This window comes from Arachis ipaensis, chromosome B9 (assembly GCF_059453495.1).
Source record: "Arachis ipaensis isolate K30076 ecotype BB chromosome B9, ASM5945349v1, whole genome shotgun sequence".
NCBI classification, from domain to species: Eukaryota; Viridiplantae; Streptophyta; class Magnoliopsida; order Fabales; family Fabaceae; genus Arachis; species Arachis ipaensis.
The window spans coordinates 101,626,606-101,631,741 of NC_142444.1; the positions used below are offsets into that span (position 1 = coordinate 101,626,606).

A 5,136-nucleotide genomic window follows, 5' to 3' on the forward strand; every position below is an offset into this window, starting at 1 on the left:
AGAGTACTGGGAGAAGAAGAATCTGAAGGAGAATCTGAGGACAATTTTGAGGAAGCTCTAGATCTCAACATGGATAGAGAAGTTCACAACCATGAGAGAGCTGATGGAAACAATGCCATTCCCGAGAGGAGGGTTCTTGGTTCATACATAAACCCAACCTCTGGGAATTGTGGTAGCAGCATTCAGAAACCACCCATTCAGGCCAACAATTTTGAACTCAAACCACAACTAATATCACTTGTGGAGGATCATTGTTCATTTGGTGGGAGTGCTAATGAAGATCCAAACCAACATCTCACAAAATTCCTGAGAATTTGCGACACTGTGAAGTCCAATGGAGTCCAGGAAGATACCTATAAACTGCTCTTGTTCCCATTTTCACTTAGGGACAAGGCAGCTAAGTGGCTGGAATCATTCCCAAGGGAGAGCCTAACAACCTGGGATGAGGTGGAAAGCAAGTTTCTGGCACGTTTCTACCCCCCACAAAAGGTCAATAGGCTTCGATCTGAGGTTCAGACTTTTAGACAACAAGATGGTGAAACTCTCTACGAGGCATGGGAGAGATTCAAGGATTTGACAAGGAAATGCCCACCAGACATGTTCCATGACTAGGTGCAATTGCATATTTTCTATGATGGACTTTCTTATGAATCAAGGAAGGCTGTAGACCATTCATCAGGAGGTTCATTGAACAGGAAAAAGACTGTGGAAGAAGCCATTGAAGTGATTGAGACAGTGGCTGAGAATGAGTACTACTATGCTTCAGAGAGACACAACACTAAGGGAGTCATGGAGCTGAACCATGTTGATACAATTTTAGCCCAAAACAAGGTGTTTGCCAAGCAACTAGCAGAGCTCACCAGGAAATTAGAAACAAAGCAAGTGGCTGCAATACACACACAAGATCAAGAGAAAGTAAGCACTGAAGGAGGTGATTGGGAAGAGGCCAATTATGTAGGAAATCAACAAAGGCAACCATATGATCCACATTCCAACACTTACAACCCAGGCTGGAAAAACCACCCAAACTTTGGGTGGGGAAACCAGCAAAACCAACATAACAAGTCCACATACCAAAACTCCAACCAAAGGTCATACCAAGCCACACAAAACACTTACTCCCAACCATCATATCATGGCCAAAATAATTAACTTACCCAACCTAATCCGAACCAACAATTTCAAGATCAATTAAACAGGATAGAAGGAATGCTGGCAAACATGGGTCAGGACATAAGTGAGTTGAAAAGCTTTAGGGATGATGTGAGATCTACCTTAAGGAACCATGGTGAAAAACTCAAGAGGATGGAGTCTCAAGTAGGAGAGCTATCTCAACAGGCCCCCAAGTCAACTGCAGCGTTCCCTAGTGACACAGAAAAGAATCCTAAAGAGGAACAAAAGGGAGTGAGATGGGAAGAATGCAAGGCCATCACCATATTGAAGGAAGTCTCAGAAGAAGAAGGAATCAGACCTTCAGAACAGGAGCCAGAAACCTTGAAGGAAGGTGTGGAAGAAGCTAAGCAGGAAAGTGAAACTGAGCAAGCCAAAGAACTGCAAAAAGGCATGCTGGAAACATACCAACCAAAAGCACCATTTCCTCAGAGGTTAGGAGGAGGTGAAAAAGGGAAAACCTATTCAAGGTTTTTAGAGACATTTAAGTCTCTCCATACTTGAGATTCTCCAGCAGATGCCTACACATATCAAGTATTTAAAGGAATTGCTGAGCAAGAAAAGAGTTTTGAAGAGAGGACAAACTGTAATAATGAACAAAGAATGCAGTGCCCTCATCAAGAAGGACATAGTCTCTAAGAAAACAGACCCAGGAAGTTTTCATATCCCCTGCATCATAGGGGAAACAAAAATTGACAGAGGATTCTGTGATCTAGGAGCTAGCATAAATGTGATGCCTCTGACTCTTATGAAGAGGCTACAACTGAATGAGGTGAGATCCACTGATGTAATCATACAACTGGCTGACAAAACTCAGAAGCAAGCTGAAGGGGTAGTTGAGAATGTGCTGGTGAAATTGGGAAATTATTTCTTCCCCACAGACTTTGTCATTTTGGACATGGAGGAAAGCTACCTACACCCTATCATTCTGGGAAGGCCATTTCTAGCCACTGTTAGAGCGCTCATAGATGTAGAACAAGGAGAGCTAATTTTGAGAATACATGATGAACAGCTCATTTTCAATGTTTTCAAACCTGCATCTGAGCCTGAACCAGAACCTGAAAAGCCTAAGGATGATAGTAGCCATCTGTATTTGGAGGAAAGCAATCCAGCAGCTGAAACTCTGAAACAGTCCTTGGAAGGCAAACAAGAATTGCAAGAGTTAAAGCCACAAGAATCAATAGAAACAGATCAGAAGGATCCTCCTGGCATAAGGGTCAATGAAGAAATCCTCAAGAGAAAGGGAAGAATTGTAAAGAAATTGCCAAGAGGGTGGAGAAACAAGAAAATTCCCACTGAAGGTTTCTCTCCGGGAGATAAAGTGATATCAAGTCATTATCTGCCAATCCCACCTGGCCTCAAAACCATTCCTTCCCAGCTCCCTCAAGTGTTCACAATCAGGAAAGTTCTTTCTATGGAACATTTGGAAATCATGAAGGAATCAAATGGGGACGTTTTCATAGTGAGAGGAGAGGACATCAAGCACTACAATCCACCCTAACAAGGGGCAACCGTCAAGCTAGTGACGTTAAAGAAGCGCTTGTTGGGAGGCAACCCAACCTGAGGTAATACTCCCTTGCTGTTTCTTTTATTTGTTTCAATAAAAAGGTGAAGTAGTTTCTGTGCATTGCAAAGAATTAAGTTTGGTGTTTCACACCAAACAATGAATTCGTGGATCAATAATTCAAAGGGGAATGTGTGACTCTAAGTTTGGTGTTCCACCACACAGATCAACTGAACACAACAACCTTTGAATTATATGAAAGGAACAACCATTCTAAGCAATCACAGGAATGCGTAAAATCCTTAGCAGCAACTTCATTCCAAGGAGAATTCAAGGACTCAAAGAGCAGAGGAGTAAGCAGGAGACTAAGTTTGGTGTTCACACACCAACTTAAGACCCAGACACTTGCCCATACATAGTTGAGCTAACCACTCAAGTGCTTGAGAAGCAAGCAACTTCATCACTCTTTGCAGGAAAGGAAACAAGGATCTGAGAAAGAACATGAAGCAACAACTAGGAGAAGAAGGAGAAATCAAATTATTTCCTGGCAACAAAGAGAAAACAAGAAATTTCACAAGGTGGTGGTGTTCCTTGACCATTCTTTAAAAGGCAAACAAAAGCATGCTTGTTCTGGTTTAAACTGTAATTGTTGAATCTTTCTGGAATGTGAAGTTTCTAGTATGAGTGTCTGTTTACTGCTTTGAATAAAGTAAATGCCTAGATGTTTGGATATAACTTCACCTTCTTAAACAAATGCTTGCCATGCTTGTTCTGTTTCCAAAAAAATAAAAGAAAAGTTTGAACAAAAGCAACTTGGCTCAATTAGTGACAAATCAAGTAGAATTAAGTGGTGGTATGCATGCTTGATTGTTTAGTCAGATCACTGGAAATAGAGTGTAGAATTATCATTTTTTGTGTAGAAATTGAAAACTGTCTATGGATCTTAATGAATAAATGTCTTTGGCCATGAAAAAGAAAGAAAAAGAAGAAGAAAAAGCCACTGAAAAAGGGCAACCAAAAAGCAAAAATACTCTTGGTTAATGGAAGAGTATGGTTAGAGCAGTTGAGGAATTAATTCAAATAGTTAGTGAGTCAGTGAGTTAGTTGCTTGAATTTAAAGGCATAAAGAAAGAATGTAACAGAGTGCAGAAATTAAAATTCAACAAGTAACTTGAACTGAATTAACAAAGCAAGAAAAATGCTCAATCTAGTTAACTTCCAATTTGAGAATTGTCAATCGAAAACCAATCCCCGGCAACGGCGCCATAAACTTGATGTGCATAAACTTGATATGCTACGATTTAGGAAATTGCACGATCGGCAAAATTCCTTCCGGCAAGTGCACCGGTTATCGTCAAGTAAAAACTCACAATAGAGTGAGGTCGAATCCCACAAGGATTGGTTGAGTGAGCAATTCGGATTAGAAGTATGTTCTAGTTGAGCGGAATCAAGATTTAGATGAGAATTGCGGAATGTAAAATTGCATGAATTAAAGAGCGAGAAGCTAAATTGCTGAAATTAAAAGGGATGGGGGTGATTGCATGAATTTAATTGCAGAATGTAAAGAGAAAGTGGTAAATCAGAAATGGGGAGTTCATTGGGTGTTAGGAGATATTGAGATCTCCGAATCAAAACAACTTTTATCCCTTCCTCAACCAATGCATTCATTAAATTTTGCTTGGCAATCTTATATGATTGGATCCCAATCCCTTGGCTCACCAATTCTCTCTAAAAACAAACAAATTCCCAATCCCTTGGTTTAAATATTCATAAGAAGAGATGATGCTCGATCACTGATTATACCACACAGTTTCATGAACCACAATTTGGTAGGATTACATGTCACAATATCCATCCAAACCCCAATCCAATTCACTGTGAGAAAGCTTCTCTAGCATGAATCCTCCATTCCTTTCCCAAGGTTCCGAAGGATTCCAATTATGGGTAGTTTCTTTCCCAAGACAACTACCCAATGGAATTAGATCGAGAAGCTTTCTAACAAAATTCAAGAGAAAAGATTGAAGAAGAAGATAAAACTATTATTGATTCATTGAATTACAATAGAGCTCCCTAACCCAATGAAAGGGGTTTAGTGAGTCATAGCTCTGAATTCAATTACAAAACTAAAAGAAAATCATCCAAAGTTCCCCGTGTAAAAAGTGCCAACTAACTTAAATTCTATCCTATTTATACACTTTCTAAATTGAGCTTCTGTTGTGTTTCTTGGGCTTTGAGGCCTTTCCCTGATTTCCTTTTGCTTTGGGTTTATGGTCCATAATCCTGATGAGGCTGTGATCCACTTCTGTAACATTCATTGAGTAAACTTAGTGATAAACAAGTAATGACACAAGACTCAACAAATTGAAGCTCCAGACTCATCAATTCTTCAGGCCCAATCCCATAAACCATGATATTCAATTGGGTTTCATACCATAATACGTTTAAGTTAATGTTTGTGCTCA

General features: G+C 39.9%; 1 non-coding gene across 1 annotated transcript; it reads right to left on the reverse strand.

The window, feature by feature from the left end:
* Window positions 1–495: 495 nt before the first annotated feature.
* LOC148545667 (small nucleolar RNA R71) lies at window positions 496–599 on the reverse strand. The gene has a single exon (XR_015900642.1). It is a non-coding gene; the product is annotated as a small nucleolar RNA R71 (small nucleolar RNA).
* Between the last annotated feature and the right edge of the window lie 4,537 nt (window positions 600–5,136).